Here is a 20361-nt window from a genome sequence, read left to right on the forward strand (position 1 = left end):
AAGAAAACAACCCAACAAACAAAACCTGAGGCCTTTGCTGACCTTACAACAACAATAGCAATTTCAGCATCAGCCAGCAGACTGGAACCAGTTAGGGATGCACGGCTAAAAAGCCGGCTGGAAGCTTGCGCAAGGACGGGTGGAGCTGGAGGAACAAGACTCTGCCAGGTTTGCTCTCATCTTGGCAATGACCTCCCTATCACTGACAAAGTGTTTCTGAAAGAATAGCAGATTTTTACGATTTCAGTGCTCTGAGAGTAAGTGCTTTATGCTTTCCACAAGGGATGCAGATATAAACAAAAGTAAGACAAAAATACAGCAGCCAGGTGGATGGCCTTGACCACACAGACAGACTCAGACTATATCACAGAGCTATAAAATAAAAGCTAAAGAGAAAAAGGAACCTCTTTTCCCACCCTGCAGAGTCACTTAATGGATTTCAGCAGACAGTAGGCCACAAAAGCTGTTTTTCTGAAATGGAAATGTTGTAGTTATTTCCTTCTCTAAATATACAAAGCAGGCAACAATGTTGAAAGAATCTCATCCATAAAGAAATTGAAATCAATATTGCAATACATGATACTCGTGAAGTCCTGATTTGGCTAAAAGCTCCTAATTTCCAGTATGGCATTTGTGCTGCTGGCAGGATGCTGCCCAGCAGTGATTTATCAGCAAGGAAAATGAATATCTGACACTGGGCTCCTATGTCCATACCTAGTTACCAAAATAAATTGCCTGATTTTCAAGCTTGCCAGGAACCAGAAGGTGCCAGAAGCACACGTGTGATAGAGAACAAACAATTACATAGCACATCAAAGCTAAAGCAGACTAACCACAGTCCCTTAAAGTACAAGGGAAACCAAGCCTGTAGTGCCAATTGGAACATGTTTTATTTCTTTTTGCTTTTCAGTTCCAGGTCTCTAGTCTGTGATCCACTGAGAAAGTTACAAACTCCAGAATAGCCTGCTGGTCACCAAATTCGACAAACAGGAGACCAAATCAGGGAGTTTTCATCTGACATTTTAGGGCAGTTTTCTAAAGTTATGCCAGATCTATTACATGTCCAAATGTCTTCTAATCCAGGATAATGCAATGATTTTTTAATCACTCTCTCTGGATGTCTAATACAGACCAGTTTAAGAGACTTTAAACTCATTTAGATCAGCTTTCCCTGGAAAAAGCATAACACTTTGATATTCATGCATTATCTGCAGTGTTTTTTACTTAATACAAGTGTAAAATTCAAGGTTTGTCTTCAGAAAGTGTCTGATATTGTCAGAGTTCCATGTTAAGTTTTATGGCACCAAGTGGCCAGAAGTGAAATCAAACTACCTTGAGCAGATGCTATTGACTCTAATTGGTGTCACTCAGGCAGAAACATGTGGCCCCAAAACACCACAATAAATCAGGATATAACAAATAATTTATTCACAAGTAAAGCCTCAGGCTCCTGTGGGCTAAAACCAATAATTTTTCAAGACATAAATGAGAAAAAAAAAGTGGCTAATAAATTCAGGCTTGTTTGTTGCAAAGTAAGTTTTTCACTTTGGTTCAAACAAATAAGGTTGGAAATTATTTAGTGAACATCCATAAAACAAGTCCCAAATGTTTCATCTTTATCACACATCACCACCTACATAAATGGACCCAAATGCTAACCATATTGGGATCAGCAAATAGCCAGTGTCATTAGAGACTATGCATGCCACTAGAATAAAAATCACCTGAGTAATATTTACCACAGTAGAATCAAAATGCAATTTAACTTCAGAATAATAAATCCAGTGTTCTATGTTTATTCTGACATACTAGAAAAAAATACATTTGCCAGTTTCAGCTGCATCTGATCCAACATTGCTTTAATATAGTGTTATAAGCACGTGTGTAGCTTTTTAGAGCAAATCGTGTAGTTAAATAGAGTCATAGAAGATTATTCATAACAAAATTATATAGTAAATCTGTTTTGGTAGAAGAGCAAAAAAGAAAAATCTCCTTGTTATATCCCATTTTTGTTATGTATTAAACTTAGCCCTCCTCTTCCAGTATAATTTTTCATCCTGACACAAATATGAATGATTTCAGGAAGACAAAAGTTAAAATGCTCAGTGTCAAATGGACCTACACTAACTTAAAGCATACAAGGTCAGTGCAATTGCACTCATATTACAGGAAAGAGGATTAGACCTGCAGATCTTGTAATACTGACTATATCTGGCATGACGACTATATTTTTGGTTTAATTTAGTTGTGAGGAGCATGCAAGGTTCCTTCAGTGAGACACTTGCTCCTGTAGAAGAGTGACCTAGAATTTTTACATGTAAATCCATGTCTTTATTACCATAAGCTTATGACTTTTTTGGGTGGTTCTCTTTAGATTTGCATATCTGTATGTAAGGCTCAGGCATAGTCTCATCCATCTGCTTTCCCACTGTTGACACTGTAAGGTTCTCAGCTCTTGCAAAAGCATGACTCATATGGAAAAAAGTTTCCTTTTGGGAAGCTCCACTTCGTTAGGTCTGGTATGAGCCAGCCTCTTCTGACCATTCCAGCTCAAATATTAGGTCACCTTTGCTGAAAGACTTCAGCTCTCTAATTTTCTGCCAACTCCTGCTCATGAAGGAAACTCATAGTTTCTCCAGGGAGCCTCGGCCACAGCTTTTGGCTTTGGTCTCTAATTCCTAGACTCATAACTTTTATTTTGTTGAGGGACTCTGCTGCCATCCCCTTTCATTAGCTTCTTCAGGGCACAGTGTTCTTACAGCTCATCAGTGCCCAAGTCCTTGTCCATGTCCCCACAGACAGAGTGGATCCACCTGAGCTCCATCTGAAGACCCTTTTCCTTGCCCTGGGCCTGTCATGGACTAACAACACAACACCCATTCTCATCTTGTCCAACCATTAAAAGAATCTGTGGTCAAATCCTACACCAAAGGTCTATGTTTCACTAATGCTCAGGTACTGACCTAATTACTCAAGAATGTTGTTGGCATTTGCATATCACAGATTTTGGTGTGAAACTTGCAGGCTGCCAGCGAAAGTCCTCAGATCTCTTCTGCACATTTTTTTATTCTTACAAATCTGTGCTGAACATGCAAACCAAGTCTTCTAACATATTTGGAAAAATACACAATGAAACAACCCATTTGAGTGTAAAACCTGATCCTTGAATTACCACTTATTTTATTTTAATGAACAACTGAATTTTAAACATGCTGAAAAATAGGCATCTCCAATTTAATTTGCTGTTTGTGCAGCCCCAGTATTTGTTATCCAAATATCTTTGAGCCAAGGTTGAATATTCTTGAAAATAATCACATATCGTAAGGTTCTTATTTTTCTCTCCGTAATTCTTCTTCATTAGCAACCTGGATGGAGTTCTGAACAACCTGGTCTAGTGAAAGGTGTCCCTGTCTATGGCAGAGGGGAACTGGATGATATTTAAGTCCCGTCCAACCCAGCCATTTTATGATTTTATGATTTCTTTGTCAGATACAAACCCTTTCTCTGCTCTTGTGCCATCCTCTTGTGTTTGTGCAGAAAAAAAAAAAGTAGAGTTGCCTTATGTGTAAACTTCTGTCTTTCCAGAAAATCCAAATGCTTAAAACAAGTCTCACAAATGAGCTGAAAAACATTTATATTAATTTTAATATTAACCTAGAGATGCCCAAATAAAAACTTCAGTGCTTACTGAGGAATAATTTAAGGGACCACAACTGAAAAAAATCAGAAACATACAGACAAGAGCCCCAGCAACCTTACAGTATAATATTTTGATATAATAAGACAGCAGAGAGAGATGGGTCAGATTTCCCATTTCTTGTGCACATAACTCATAATGATGTTTGCTCCATGGCAATGTTGCTTCACAGATATAGCCTGTAGCATATCAACAAGTGTACTTGAAGAAATCAGGACATTAAGAAATGATTCATGAGCATGAAGGAGGGCTGCATTTGTAACAAACCCTCAGCCATCTCTTCACGTTTGCTGTTCTCATCTCCTGCTTACCAAGTAGCTTCTGTTTGGGAGTTTGCAATATTCCCTGTGCAATTGGAAGTGCTGGTCCAGTTGCCAGCCACACCTTTTTAGTTTTAAGTACATATATTTTCACCGGGTGACTAAGGCTTTTCTTTCACAGTCAAACAAAATGTTTTCCTACCCTGTATTTTTGTTTCCCACTGTATAGCATCGTGGAGACAGCAAATTCTTATTTTACTGTGAAACATGGCAGGTGGAGTCACTTACAGGCATGTGATGTAGTGCTGACCTCACTTTTCTACCTCTCAGGGGAAGTAAAAGGGTTTCTCACCACTGGGATTTTAAAGGGAGATAACTACTGTGACATACTTATCTCCCTGTAAAAGATGCAGCAGTGGAGAATAATCTTGGAGTGTGAATTAATTTCTTACTCATCAGCAGGTACGTAGAGCCTCTAAACCCTGTCACACACAGTTGCTGAGCACGTTGCGCAGCAGAGCCGCAGGAAGTCCTACACCCACCGTGGGGGAGTCTCGACTCCCCAGGCATTTCCACAATGTCATCAGTGTCAGAGCTGAAGAGGAGGTGTTGGAAAAGAAGATTTGAATTTTTCTGTAACAAAACCAATGAGGGGAGGCGCATCACAGACCGGGGTAGGAAGTGTGGCTGTGACTTGCTGAGAAGATCAGATCCTTGGAGTGTATTAAGCCCATGATACAGTAACACTTTATTTCAACAGCAGAAAGAACCCTCAAGTCATAATCTAATTAGAGACATTAAGATTCATTTGCATGTTATGGGGCATATTTTAGGGACAAGCTTCTTTGATCTTTAAAAAGCAGCCGATAAATGGCTGTCCTTTACCGTATCTAAATCAGGTAACTTGAAGTTAATATGAACTAAGTTTCAGTGTGCTAGAATTTACATAGAGATGATTAACATTTCAAACGGAACAGAGCAAACATTAAATGCAGGCATGTTATGTGTTTATGACTGGCAGGAGGGATAGCTTAATGCTGTCCTAGGAGATGAGTCCTAGGTGACTTCATCATCTTTCAGACAATGTTCAGTTGTATTCAAGTAACCCAAAAATGGGTTGTAAAAAGCATTGCATGCTGCATATAAATACTTGAGAGAGAGGGAGAGGGAGAGAGATTTTACTCTCTAATGGAGACTATTTTACTGAAATACGATCGTGGTTTTTTACTCAACTCTTTCCCTAGGTTAATATAATCAGGTAATTCTTCTAATCTGTATTCAGGACATTTGAGTCAGTAATAACTTAGGAATCAGAAAAAATATTCAGGTCTCACTTCACCTTTGCAGAGTCTGGAAATTGACTGCAGACTGTGGGCCCAAAAGCTTCATGTTTTATCTGGGAGCAAGTTACAATCAATCCTCTGGTTTAATGCACATGTTTATGTGAGTGAGATTATTAAAGTTCATATATAACAGGGCAGCCTATTTGTGGCTCCCAGTAAAAATAAGAGGGGTGTATGGCATACATCTCTCTCCTCTACAGCTGCATTTAAGAGGGGGAAAATTCCCCTTTTTCTATTTATCTTGCTGAACAGTTTTCACAGTGAGCTCTGCCTCTGTCTTGGCCAGTGCACTGGTATTTCTTTTTTTTCTGTTTCTATGCACCTCTCTTTTCTGTACACCATCTTCATATTAGTCATTTGTTTTGGAACTGTGCTGTCTGCCTGTTTCTGAGGCCATTAGCTGTCACAGCATCTACAGTACGCCCAACAGGCTTTTCCTATAGGAGCCAGTTGCTGCACTGACATAGAAACTGTGCTGTGCTGAAGATACAAGTGCTCTGGGGTAAACACGGGCTCTTATATGAAAAACCCACCCCTAGCTGTCATTCACTGCTGCTCACATTTTGTACTTGCATTCAGAGAGCTGGGTGAGATAGTGCAAAATAATGCCAGCATCTTTTCTCATGCGTGTTTACCTTCTCCAAAGAAGATTTAATAGATTCTCTGTGTGTTGAGAAAGGCTCTGTGTAGAATCATGTAAGGGCATTAGGTAGACAAACTACAAAAATAGAGAGAAAGGAAAGCTTATAGTAGAAAATATAAGTAAAGTAAAATCTACTCATAGAATTTTTTTTGGTACTGTTTTATCTCCAAAGTCCAATGTCACTTACAATTGCTTTGTAAGATTATCATGGTTGAGAAAGACTTTGACGTTCTACCGCACCAGTGGCCTTCTCTATTTTTATACACAGGCAACAAGCCCTTTGAGCCTTGCTAGCTTTTTTGTATTCCTGCTGCTATTAATAATGATGGACAAATTACATGGGCCATAACAAGTGAAAGGCCAATTGTCTAGATCATGAAGAGGTGAAAACCGGGTCACTTCTGATCTTATACTTTTCTTGACAATCCACAGATTCAGATTGTGTTTCATGTCTTTGGAAAGGTTTAGACGTGTCTTATCTCGACTTGTATCTGTAAACACAATAATAATTAATAACAATACTATAGGACTATTGCAAATACTAAATGCTTTGGGAGCCTCAAAGGAACAGTGTTAAGTAAGGACACAACATTAGTATTAACTGTGATAAATATTGCCTGCAGCACTGAGCATGCATTCATACATTCATTCATTCATTCCATTTGCATCCAAAGAACACACTGGGCCAAAGCCTGAGGTCTCCATCCAGATTTTAACCTAAGTTTTACTTAGATTAGCCCTAGGTAAAAAACAAGGTAGGCAAAATTTTCTAATAATGCTAAATGAATGATTCAAGAGATCTGCCTTGGTTGTGCTAGCCTGTTCACTACGAAGATTGTCAGAAAAGGAAAATGAATAGTACCCCTCTCACCCTGTTTAGTTTCTTGATGGAAAGTAAGGAGGGTCTGAAACAACCTTTTTTGTCGTTGTTGTTGTTGTTTCTTTTTCTGCTTTTTACATCAGAAATTTGCATTGTTTTTACACTGCCAGACCAATGAATAAAAATTACAAGGCAAGGTTTTAGTAAAAGGTCTAGAACTGAACACAAAGGTTTTTAGTCGATATTATATTGAAATTTTTTTGCCGCAAGAGGTGATACCCCATCCTTGGAAACATTCCAGGTTGGGTGGGAACGGGGATTGGACTCAGTGACCTTTTGATGTCCCTTCCAACTCAAACTATTCTATGACACCCTTGACTATTCCAGACTTTATGCTGTGTAAGTTATCCAAAGGATCCAAAAAAGTACCTGGCTCTGGCAAACTGGCAACTTTTTTTGGAGATAATTGATTTCATCAGTCACAGCATTCCTGTCTTTGTGTCTTGCACCATTTTCCCTCTTAGCTCCCAAAGGGGGAGGTCTGAGGCTGGCCCCCGGAGCACGTATGCCTCCCCACAGCCGGTGTATTCCCTCTGGGATCGCTGCCAGTTGGTGTAGGTTAGAATAGCCCTCAGGCTTCGTATCACCCGCTCTCCCTTTGCTGAACTGACTGAACAATCTGCCAGTGAGTGGTTCCATTTTGAGAATAGTGTGTATGACAAGTGTGGGGGTGATCCTGGATGATTTGTAATAGTTTGGGAAAGGCTGTCACTCGCATGGCGTGTTTGCATTATGAGCAGGATAAATATTTCACTCTGAGAGGTCTGTCTAGTTAGCAGAATTACACATCGAGGCAGTAGCAAATTGTCCTTTTATCTGAATACAGGAAGGGTCTTAAGGATGCTGAGAGAGAGCAAGTAGTGAGGGGAACACAAGGGAGGGAGCTGCAGCAGGCAGGTACAATCAGGCTGGTTCATGAGACATGTGCTTGGGTCCCTCCCTGTGCTTTGCTGGCCAAGCCAGGTGGGAAGAGTTTGCAGGCAAGGAAAAGACTGGATGACCTTTACATGCTTGAAATGCGTATGCTAATTTTGAATCTTTCTTGCTCTACTGCATTATTCCAGCTACTAAAAGTATTCATTATAATAATGTGTTGGTCAGTATGTGTATGCCTGCATCACATTATACATCCTCCAATGTCAGCTTGAGTTTCGGGAGCCAAGCAGTGGGATCCAATTACACCTGTACAGACAGTGAGGTGGAGCATGAACATGAGCTGGTGCCTATGCCTTTCATGGCAGGACGATAAAAAATAACTCACAGAACTGTGTCCCGTCCCTGAGAACAAAGAAAGGTCCTTTTCTGGGGAAGGGGCGGATTATCAGGTGTGAAAGGTAAGGAAGGGCCAACGCAAAACTTTCAGGATAAGACTGGAAGAATGACAGGATTGTCCCCGGGGAGAAGTGCATGGGTGTCCATAGCCTAAGAAAAGGCAGAAGCAGAGCAGAGTAGAGCTGCCTGTTACCATGACAATAGGCAACAGAATATCTGTGTGTTGAACAAAAAGATTAGCAGTCATCCAGGAAAGATTCTCATCAAAACCCTACCTTTCCTACAGTTTAATGAGCAGAAATTTAACCTTTTATTTGAAACATTGTCAACTCATTGGAGTCTCACCTTCCCATCCCACTGGCAGCTAATACATCCTGTAGCAACTACAATTTTTGTGTATTACAACATTTTTCACATCCATCTGAAGGCATACCAGAATTTGATGATAGTCCTAAAAGTGATGTGAATGTGAGGAAGAACTTTTTCAGGAAAAAGAGTCTCTCTTAGTTTAAAATTTTGCTCTGTAACTCCAGTGAGCCCTGAATAAATCTGTATTTTTACCCTTGATGCGACTATGTGGCTGATCTATTAATTCATTATTGCCTGTCATATTTGCAATCCTTTGCATAAGTATGAAATGGTTGTAAAATACTGTCACACTGAAGAGGTGATATTTTACCTCCACTTTGCATTGTTATAGTAATGACTTCTGGTTCAGGGCCTTGGTTTATAAGATGTAATGGCTTTTTCCACTGGAGCTGTTTTTGTGATCTTTCAGCTCTCTCTGCTCTCATGGGGTGAAGAGAATGATATATCCAAGACTGGCATGTGCTGAGGCCTCAAACTGTCTGCCATGTGCTCAGTGGGAAATGTGAGCTTAAAGTTAAGCAAAAGGTAGAGTAACCAGGGTGATGGGCTGAGCTTGGTAAAGGGACAGCTAATTAAAAAAAAATCTGAAGACGAACAAATTGCTCTCAAAGTATAATGTTTTAGTGGATGCTCTGTACTGCAAATAAATTGCTTATTCTCAAGTGGTAGGTAATTCTAATTTGTGTTTGTCCAACGCATAGGTCTGTATGAACCTTATGAAGCAAATAAAAGGGATGAAAATGCACTGATCTAGATGTACAGACACACAAATGAGCAGGTTCGAGTGGCTTTATACAAATACCTAGGACAGTTTGTTTGAAATATTCATGCCAAGCTGTTACTCATCTTCCCAAATATTCATTTAGATTTTTTAGGCTCTTAGAGGAGGTATAATCAAATATTTGTAAAGCCTGCATGCGGCACTGCTGGTGGTATTGTGTTTTGGACTCTCTACCATGAAGGCAGAGCTATGTGGGCTGTTTCTGTGCACTCTCTAACAGGGTCTGTGAAGCCTTCTAATTTGAAAGACAGCTATTATTTTGCCAAAGCCTGACACAGTGAGTGTTCACATCCTGATTTTCATTACTTTCATTTTTGGTGACTGAAAACCTCGGTCTGTGTGCTGCAGAAGTTTTGTTCTAATCAAATTTTTTTTTTTTTTTTTTTTTTTTTTTTTTTTTAAACTTTACTCAGCTACTGTTTGCATTAGAAGCAAAACAAAGGCATGAGGATTGAAATTTCCAATCAGGTTCCTTTTGCATCCATAGTATATCCAAGTCTCATTACTTTCTCTTCCTACATGACATTATTCATAAGATACATTTGTTGATGACTTTTTGAAAGTTTCCTGGTAGTTTTAGAGAGTCACTGTTTGGCCTCACTCACACTTTGTTTTTTTAATAATAATAAGTAGTGACAGGCTGTTTCTTGAAGTTTAGACAAGGTTTTATTGTAGTAAGTGTTGTAAATAGACCTTTTATTTCACAATCCTCTGCTTGAACTGGATACAACAAAAGAATTACAACCCTACACATTAGTATATATATTCTGTATAAAAATCTATAAAACGTAATGAATTATCATAAGAAGGAAGTAATCACTCTGTTTCTCAAACATAATAATCTTTAAGTACCAGCAGGAGGACTGTAAACAACATCTAAGGGGCAATTTCTGCGGTGTAAAAATTGACAGATGCAAAATTTGCCTAGAGATGCTAATAATTTATGAGTTATGATCCACGTAGTGTTTGGCAGATGATTCTTCATACTCCAAAGTAAAGAGAGGTCGTTGTGAAATAATGGCAGTTATTGTACAAGGCTCAAGTTGGCATGTAAGTGTTTTCAAACACTTCTTCATGTCTTGGAAGTTCAAAATGTGTCAGTATGAAAATCAACATTGTAGCACATTCAGAATCCTGATGTGGTCAAACACAAAATGGACTGATTAATTTTTGGTTTAAGAACTTAATGTGCTTTTAAATATTGGACTCCACCAGAGTTCAGTTTAAAGCTGAGTGTTGAGGTGAAAAGAAGAAAATTATCAAAAATTGTGTCAATATTTTAGAAACTCTGACTCTGACTAAGCCATAATTCAGAATACAGAAATATGGAAGGAGAATTCAAAAATCACAAAGTGCAACTTTTAAGGCCCTGTGTGGAGTGCTGTGTCCAGTTCTGGTCTCCTCAGCACAAGAGAGACATGGAGCTCCTGCAGCAGGTCCACCAGTGGGTGACAAAGATGATGAAGGGACTGGAGCATCTCTCTGACAAGGAAAGGCTGAGGGAGCTGAGCCTGTTCTTCCTCGAGAAAAGGTGACTGAGAGGGATCTCTGCCTGTCAGTGTCTGCAGGGAGGGGTCAGAGAGTGGACCAGGCTCTGCTTGGGGGTGCCCAGAAATAGGACAAGAAGCCTCGGGCAGGAACTGATGGCCAGGAAGTTCCACCTGAACGTGAAGAAAAACTTCCTTCCTGTGCAGTGACTGAGCACTGGAACAGGTTGCCCACAGAGGGTGTGGAGTCTCCCTCAATGGAGATATTCCAGAATCTTCTGGACGCAATCCTTTGCCATGTGCTCTGGGATGACCCTGCATGAGCAGGAGGTTGGACCAGATGACCCACTGTGGTCCCTCCCAACCTGACCCATCCTCTGATTTTGTGTTAACTCCCATTTAAACAGTCTAAGTTCTGCAGCTCCACAAATATCCCCCATATGTCAAGTCAAGGTGCATATCCACTGGTGTCCAAATTCCTCCTCAGGATGAGATCTAGTTGTGCAAGTGCAAGACATGGATGGATGGGCAGGAGGCAGCTGCAGTGCTCTGGGAAAGTTCAAGGTAACTGTCAGACCAGGAGTGTAAAACATGCCATGAAGCATAACTGCCCCACAGTCTAGACCATGCCATTAAGGCTTAGGTACTTAACAACTTGAATTCCCCTTGAAATTCCTTTGCTGGTGTCTAGAGGAAGGAAACCATAGATCTCAGAGGGGTTTCATTTCTGCTTCTAGTGACATTCAGCAATGTCATCTTTGCTAGGGATCTTTAAAGCTCAGTTTAGCTTGTTGCGAAAGGGCAATAATGAAACCCACTTGCAAAATGAATATTTAATTTTGAGATAGCTCAATCACTTTGAACCAAAGCATTCAAATATGTAAAACACTTTTGCCTTGTGAGCTGCACAAATGTGCCCCACTGCTCAGGGAATGGCTGGTGCCTCTTGTGTTGCAACTGTGATTCAGTGAGCTGTTCTTGTAGTTCAAGACAGAAAATGTAAAATGTAATCAGCTGGGATCCTGATTACCTTTGCCCATGTTATAATGAGACCTTTGTGACAAAACAAAAAGTTCTGAACAATACTGTCTGCATCATCCTCACAAGCCAAGATTAAAATAGATGTTCTGTTATGTTTGGGAAAGTCTGGTGGCCTGATTTTCCAAAACACTGTGTGTCTGGAAGCAACCTTTGTATTCAAGGTGCAAATGATACAGAAAGAAAGAACAATTTATTTGCAAAGAGTAGCCAAATTGGAAAAAGTTAGAAAATGACTTTTACGAAATGAGTCCTTCAATAAGCCATGGTCAATAACAACTTTAGCAGAAGGGAGACTAAATTTACTAGCATATATGGAATGAGTGATTTAATCTGTCACTGAATGACTGCCAGTGCTGGGGTGGAATGCGGCAGATGTTTTTCATGGAAACTTTAAACATAATTTTCCAATAGAAAGTGAAGCATAATATTGTCTCTCATAGAAATAGCTGGAAAAACTTCAGTGGGTCCGGTAACTACTGCCTTCTTCCTAGTAATCCCATTTACACCCTTCTTTCTCATTTCAATTTTAAACCTTTTTCTAGTAAAGAATCAAGGTATTTATGAATAAGGTAAAATCATCATAGTAAGCTAATGGAATTAATTCTGCACAGTAGCAACAGAATTAGCTACTCTGAGTTGAGTAAGCTTCTGTACTATGCAAAGCCTATATATTTAGACCTTGTTACTTAACTACTACATAGATGGGAGCACAAACACTTGAAAAAAGTACTCCACAACTGCAGCACCAGGTATTAGAGGCAACTTAGGTAACTATTAAAAGAAATGGTGACCTCTGGTGCAGCTGTTCTCATCCTTCTGCAGAGGATCCCTTTGGGGTATATCCGAGATGGGCTCTGTCCCTAGGGTTGTGCAATACCAGCTCAAATCCTCTGAAATATTCCGTTTTTAGCCTAGAAATGTCTTTATTAAGATGTACAATAAGAGAATGCAAAGGATTGTGACCCATAAAGGTCTTGTTTTACCTACAGTTTCCTAGGATTAGACAAGAGAAGAAATATTTAGTGCCATGCAAAGTTATAGGGAAGGCTTTCCACAGATATGTGTGTGCATGGGGAATCCACATCACAAAATGCTTTCAGAAGTGAGCCAAAAGTTCTAAATTACCATTTATATTGTATGAATGCAGGAAACAGAAGAATAACAAACAACAGTACATTAATCCTGTTGGTAATCGTATTAATTTATTTGGATAAGTATCTATACAGGTTTTAAAAGTCAAATACATTTAGGAGTTGATATGGATTATCCCCATGCCATGGAGATATAAAGAGAGTGTGCTTGATTAGTTATAAAAAGAGAGAGGAACCATAAGCCAGTCCACAGCCCCCACAGTGTTGCTCAGTGTAGAGCTATTCCAACTCATTTAAAATGGCTCAGTGATGAGGTTTTCATTACTTCCTCTGGGAGATTATTCTACAGAATTGCAAATCTCAGAAATGGGAAGTGTAAATATTCCCTCAGTTAATTTAATTAAGCTACTCTCCATTCTTGCCCTCTCACCACCTTGTGATTTCTCCCTTTTCTCCCTTAGCTTATTCCTCTAAAACTATATGCTTGAATGGCCACTAATCTGACTGGGGACAGGGAGCAATGCTCCTGTCTTCAGTTCCCCCGTGTTTGATCCACTGCTTGACTCATGCTTGGAAGGAAGGGAGCAAGTCAGGCAGGGTATGGGGAGGCCAGAGGGAAGTGCTTGGAGGGGGGGGGGCAGCTCAGCCTGCACCACTCACAGAGGGACGTGGTGTTTTGCGTGGCTTCTTTCACCCTGCTGGGTACTGCAGGAGTATGTGTGACTTTATCCCTCTAGCACTCCCTTAAGGAAGCTGAATAACCCCATTTTAAGATAATGGAAGTAGCGTAAGCTGTTAAGCAAGCAATAATGTGTCTCCAGCACACCACGGCAGTACCAAGCTGAGATGCTCGAGATACTTCTCACAGATTAGGTGGGGTGCCGGACGTGGCATCTGCTGGTTGTGTCTGCACGGAATAATTTGCTCTGCAAAGAAGCTAACTTGGGTGTGTAAGCATGGTGGCTGTGACAGATGTTAAATGAGCTCAGCTCTCGTTAGGCTGCTAAGAAAGGAAAGACTAAGGGGGTCTGGTGGAGTCCTGGTGAGAAAGCTGCTGACTGGCGTGAAAATCACAAAAGATGATAGTGATGCAGGACCTTTCTTGTCTAAAGCCTGGGGAAAATGTCACCTTAGCTCTGTAAACTTAAAGTAGAAACCGGTGAATGCTAAAGCTAAAGTTTTCATAGCAATAATGGCTTGCCTCTGTTGCTTGGTTACTTATTAGGCTGGTAATTTTCCACTTTTTTATATTCAATAGGCTACAATCTCTTGCCTTTGTAATAATTGGAGTCAGATCACCCCCTTGATCCGGTAGAACTACTGAAAATTTTCTGCAGTTTCACTGAAAGTCAGTCATTATAGGTAAGGGGGAATTAGGGTTTACATGCCCTGTCCACGTATGAACAGGAATGGATATGCTCACCTATCCCTGTCTCACTAGTGTTGAGAAAACTGTATGAATCTAATAGAATAGGAATACATGGAGGGATTAAACCCTCCCTCTCTGTCTGTCTTTAGTTAGAGCAATCAAGATTAACAGATGTCCAATATCTTTTGCCCTAAATACCTCTCTTTTTTTTTTTTTTTTAAAGAAATGCTCTTTTGCACTTCCTGACTTCCTGCTTATGCTAAAATCTAATTCAGAGTACCAGTAGATCTGATGATTTGAAATAGGAATCACTGGCTTTATTAAAAAAAAAAAAACAAACAGTCCAAGTTAGATGATGAAGGTTGCTATAGTAAGTCAGTAGAATTGCATCAATGTTAAGCAATTATAAATGAAAGAACCAAACTCTAACTACACTCTGTAGGATTTGACCTTTAATACACAGCTATTAATACTTCAGCTCCACTCTTTGTACTTCTCAGATCTCCACTCTTGCCTGTTGTCTCCTGTTCCTTTTTCTACTTGGCCCTAACATGTTCAAAACTTACTGTCTAGCCAATGACCTTCTCTACCCACAAATGCTTGTTTTTCTTATTACTTTCTATTTGTTAACTTTCTTTTAAATTTACTAGATGTCAAAACTTGTCAAATATTCTTCCTTTCAGTCCTTTACTGCTTTCAGACCTCCTTCCCCCCTCCCCCCCCCCCCCTCTTTAAAATGCTACTGTTCTTCTCTGCCTATCTCCTGCTGGCACTGGTACATGTACTCAGCAACTTAGGGGAGGCAGTTCTGCTTCTTCAAGTTCAGTAAATGGATCTGCTCAGCATGGAAGATCGGGAGAGTAGCATGGAAGTGACAGAGAGATGCTTTCAAAATTGCCGAGTAAGAAATGGAAGAATGAGCATCTAATGGTGAAGGAAGAGAGGGTAAAATCAGGTGGCAAATCTCTCCTGGATTTGCTTTATTATGTTAGGAATACATTCCTATGACAAGTAATGTGCAATATTTTCTAATAAACTACATCTCATCTTCAGCATTTTACCCTTTGTGCCTGCAAGGCATTTTTTTTTTTTTTTTTTTTTTTTTTTTTTTTTTTTTTTTTTTTTTTTTTTTTTTTTTTTTTTTTTTTTTTTTTTTTTTTTTTTTTTTTTTTTTTTTTTTTTTTTTTTTTTTTTTTTTAGTTTGGGCTTGTGACCTTTCTGATTCATGAAATACAAAAATAGAAAGCTCTTCTGGAGTTTTTTATTTATCTGGTAGTGTTGAATTTTGAAAGCGTATTAGTGTCTATAGATTCTTCTTTGGGGGTTACAAGCAGTGTTTACTCTGACATTTAGTGAAGGGGTCTTCTATTCTCATGACAGCCTTTGCTCCAAAATGCTAAGGAACCACAGAAATTAAAGAAATGACAGCTGCCAACCCTGTGTTTAAGTATATGTTTGTATATTGGTTTTGCTGTGATGCTCACCATTTCATTAATTGTTTTGGTTTTTTTTTTCATGTATAGGTCATCTTTGAAAAGAATGCACTTTTGCAAAGAATGACCTTTACCAGCACTGTTTTCAAGTTTGTAGCAAATGCCATTTTGCTCTCAAGTGAGGTGAGATTCATGTGGAAAAGGCTACTGCTCTTAGATCCTGAAAGCAGTCCCACACCTCTTTCTTCCTGAGCAGGGTAAGCAGATGCTTTCTGCAGGCCTAGGAGGAAGAGTGGCAACTCCCTCTTAGTCAAGACTATAGCTGGGGCCCCAGCCAGGCCTTTCCACAGACATTTTGCACTCTAGAGCAGTCATATCAAACAAAGTGCTTTCCTCTTCTTACATGGGTTGCAATATTGACCTCATCGGTTTATACTTGACCCCCTTATGGACTTCAATCCTTTTACCTGCACAATGCTTCTAAGGCATAAATCCAAAACTAAGAATTACAGAAATTCCCCAAAGGGCACAGATTCATTCTAACATGATCAAAACTACCCTGTATGAAAAAAAGAAATACGGCATCATCAAGACATTTTCTACCACTTATTCTAAACCTTTTGTAGAAAATCTCTATCCAAAAGGATTGAACAGAAATTTCAAAGAAGAAATTGCCATAAGCCTTCTAAGATGTTTGCCACCGAGTTCTCTTTAATGAAAAAAAGATTAGATCTTAAAGCTGTTCTTAATTCTGACATTTTTGTATCAGTGCCATGACAAAAAAAACTCCAGAATTGTTAATGTGTGGATAGAAAACCACATAGCCAGTTACGCATCTCTTACCATCGTGGGTGTGAATAGTTCATTTACTTATCAACAACATATTTCACTCATTTATATACATACATAGATGGATCAGTTATTTACAAGGGGTTAAAGACTACAAAAATATAGTCTGATTTTTCTTGCAAAGTTTGTATTTCCAGATTACTTCTAACACTTAGGTTTTTCCGGTTTTTAGTCAGCAGTAACCAGTGCTGATGTAGTCTCAGATCTGTTAGATGTTTAGCTTAAGTTTTGACAACACGAGCATTCCTGTTAGCTTTGATAGGACTAGGCATTGGGCATAAGCCTGTAAAAGTCTTAGTGAGAGCTGATGCCAAGTCCTTTGCTGTCTAACTCTTGGCAGGAGAATGACCCCAGACTGCATGGGAATAGTAGGGGAAAAAAAAAAGGAAGTACATAGACGCTGTTACTATTCTCCTGAGTCATACAGACTCTAAAAATATTTTAAAAGCTGTACACTTCAAAATTAGAGAGTACATTGAAACCTTCAAATTATTTGTTTTAATAGAGCATGTGCAAATACACACCTCTCCCTCTGTTTTTCTATCTTTATTGAAAAGAATTGTTCCTTAAGCGAAAGACATTTTTGTGGTTAAACACAGAGGAGAATATCTGTTTATTAACTAATAGGAAAACCGTAGCGCTTGATGGCAGCAGGAGCAGCGTCGCATTTCAGTTTGAACAGCTGCTATCGCCGTGGCCAGTCCTGGCAATCCTCTCTGAATGTGCACACAGAATAGGCCCAGACAAGAAGATGTGATTCAGCAGCGTCCCTAGAAAGACTTTTATGACCTATACTGCAGCCACACCCATGTGGCTACACATGAGTCAGCAGAGCAGAAATTAAATTTTCAATGAGTCTAGTGAATTCAGCAAGCAAACAGAACTCGTCGTTTTCTGGTAATTCAGCTCCTCGTTGTGTCACCGACCTTGGGCAAGTTATTCAGCTTTCCAATATTTCATCTTCTATGTTAAATGGATTTAACAAGACCTAATCATCACACAGTATTCTGTAGGCCTCAGTGGAACTGCAGCCGTATAAATGAAGGCAGAATTTAGCACGCAGCCCTGCCACAGTGTTCAGGGGTTCTCAGATGACTTTTGACCAAAATGAAATTTAAATTATGCAGGGATCTGCTAACATTTAATTAAGTGAAACCTCTTACTATTTTGAGAACAATTTCTTAACAAGCAGAATTAGCAGAATTTTTCTGCTGGTATAAACCAATAGTTCCTCCAGGCAGAGCTGGTCTCTTCCCACTCTGATAAGGCTGTAAACTCTTTCTGTGTTTTATGAATCGTTTATCTCCTGATTTCTCATATTTTGGGTGCAATTTTTCCTTTGCTTTGCACAGAAGAACGCATGCAGCTAACAGGGTAAGATGATGGCTGTTATTTTGTTGTACACCCATGAGCTGAATTGCTTAGTAGTTTAAGCCCCTTTGCAACTGTACAAACACAGTGAGAGCAGTAGGAATGCACTCATGTCCCCAAGGACCTAATCTGGCTTGCAAAACTTCCACTAGTGGCACAGATGTGCAAAAAGCAAAAATCCATCTTTACTCTCTGTGCAGAACGTAGATGTAGCTAGGAAATAATATATTAGCATCTATATACTGATTTGTATTTGTGTTCTCAAAGCATTTTATTTACACTGAGTGGTAAGAATCATATCAGTTTATATTTCATATTTGGAAACTGAGCCAAGAAGTGACAAAGTGTTTCCTACAAAATCATCCAGCAAGTCAGCCTTGGAGAGAAATGTGCCTGTTTCACTGGACTGTGTTTGTATATGTCTCCTTATTTATGAACAGCTGTGACTATTAGAATCTATTATTTATATTTCCACCAAGCTTGCTTTTCCCCCTGCAGTAGATACTCTACCGAGGAGACTTGTTGTCATTTTTTTCTGCAGGTACTGTGATTCACTGGGGTATTATGGGCAGTAATGAAGCAGCACTGCAGATACTGTTAAGCAGGGATCTTTGTAAAGCCATTTAAAATTTGTTACCTAAAACCGATGTAGCATTTTAAAACAAAAATGCATGGGTTGTGGGTTTTCAGTGACAAAGCAACTCAGAAAAAGTTTGTTCTGCCTGCATCGTTGACCCCACAACCCCACACCACCAAGCATTTTCAAGCAGTCAGTGTTTACCCTCAGTGCTAGCCGATCGATTTACATGCATACCCTGTACCAACAACACATACACTGAGAGCTGGTTACAACCTTCAGGAGGGAGAATTTGTCACCTGTCCACAATAGTGGCCTAAGGTTTACACTGGTGACAAGCAAATTTCAAAAGGCCCGGAGGACTGGCTTCAGGCCCAGAATTTCAAATCATCGCAGGTTGGCACCTCACTAAAGAAAACAATAATAAAAATGACAGAAATGATCACTGCCAAGGTAGAGAGCTGCCTAGCACAGAGGAGGTGTGTGTAAGGCACTAGTGCTGCATGCCCTGTGATCAGTGGGGGAGCTGTGTTTTAGGAGATTGTGGCTCTGGGGAGATGGTAAAACAGGTTGTGTGAAGAACAAGTGCATAAACTAACTAGCACTGACTGAAGACACAGACATCTGTTTTTAATTTGCATGAAGTTGCTAATTTTTAAAGGACGAATTAGCATATCTCTAATTTTAACTAGGGAGTTGTAATTGGTATTTTCAGAAAACGTGGTAGTTGCTGCAGGCTTTGCAGAGGAATAACCAGTTTCCAGCTCTGCACTGGCCACCTGGAGAAACAAGATCCTTTGGCCAGCAGGAGTAGGTGAGGTCCAGGAACCACTTCACAGGAGGAAACAGCAGGAAAAAACTTTGAAATCCAGCCCCACTTTTTCTCCCTCTCTCAGGAAACAACTTAATTTTTTTGTCAGAGAGTGCAGCATTCTGATTTTCCCCCTGAGCAGCAACAGATGGATTTCAAAGAAATCTCCACTATTACAACAGTATTTCAATCCCTCAGGTGTTTCCTCCCCTTCAGAAAACTAGTAGCTGATTTCATCCTTCAGCTCTAGAATGGATGTCCTTTTTACTGGAGTCCTCAGCTTTGCCTCCCAGTTTTCTCAGCCTCAGGGGTCCTGTATGTCACCACAGAGTCACCTCACAGTCGCCTTACAGCAGCCAGCCTGGTCACACACCAAGAGCTGGGGAACTGTTTGCCTGGTCTCCAGTGGCTGTAGGAGTAGGCTTGGAATGGGAGTGTTTCCTTGTGATGTTGAAACATGAAAAACCAGCAGTGCGATGCATTATCCACCCCGACGAGAACTTGGAATACCTTCTTTAGGCTCTGGCAAAGTGCCTCTAGCTTATCATGCCAGGAAGACATTTTTAAAGTGAATTGGAATTGAAACATTAACTCATTCCCAGAGGGGATAGTTTAGTCTTTTAAGCATTGCATTTAAAATGCACAAATGCTTTCAGTCTTGTAAGATCCACTGAGACTTTCACTACTCTGGGATACCGATGGTGAATCTCATGCAATTTACTTTTCATAGGTTTTTTTTAAACATGAGATCTTAAAAACCAAATAATGCACCTTGTGGTAATTTTTGGGTAAAGATGTGTCCTTTTTGGCTCCATACAGGAGGAACTTGAAAAATTACAATCATTATTTTGTCTGGTCACCTCTACACTGTTTACTGGCTTGCACCATGCGGTGATAGTCACTTTTTAGGCTGCAACCTGTTAGTGTTACAGAGGTTATCAAACTGAACCTTGGTCACTCCTGATACAGCTTCAGTTTTCTATGAGCTAAATTTCCCCTGCCAATGCTTTACATTGGTTGATCTTGTCCCTATCAGCAATTGCCTTAAAGTGATTAGGCAGGCTGTCTATATAATTTGTAAAGTAAT

At 39.8% G+C, this 20361-nt stretch overlaps 1 long non-coding RNA gene across 1 annotated transcript in view; it reads left to right on the forward strand.

Moving 5' to 3' along the window:
- Positions 1–11017: 11017 nt before the first annotated feature.
- The window catches only part of LOC114068825, an 18044-nt gene continuing 8700 nt past the window's right edge, over positions 11018–20361 (forward strand). The window contains exons 1-3 of the long non-coding RNA XR_003573677.1: positions 11018–11119; positions 12689–12692; positions 18404–18407. This is a non-coding gene — a long non-coding RNA (uncharacterized LOC114068825). The remainder of the gene's footprint in view (positions 11120–12688; positions 12693–18403; positions 18408–20361) is intronic.

Source organism: Empidonax traillii, unplaced genomic scaffold (genome assembly GCF_003031625.1).
Source record: "Empidonax traillii isolate 1590-97213 ecotype Southwest subspecies unplaced genomic scaffold, ASM303162v1 scaffold1131:size219079, whole genome shotgun sequence".
NCBI classification, from domain to species: Eukaryota; Metazoa; Chordata; class Aves; order Passeriformes; family Tyrannidae; genus Empidonax; species Empidonax traillii.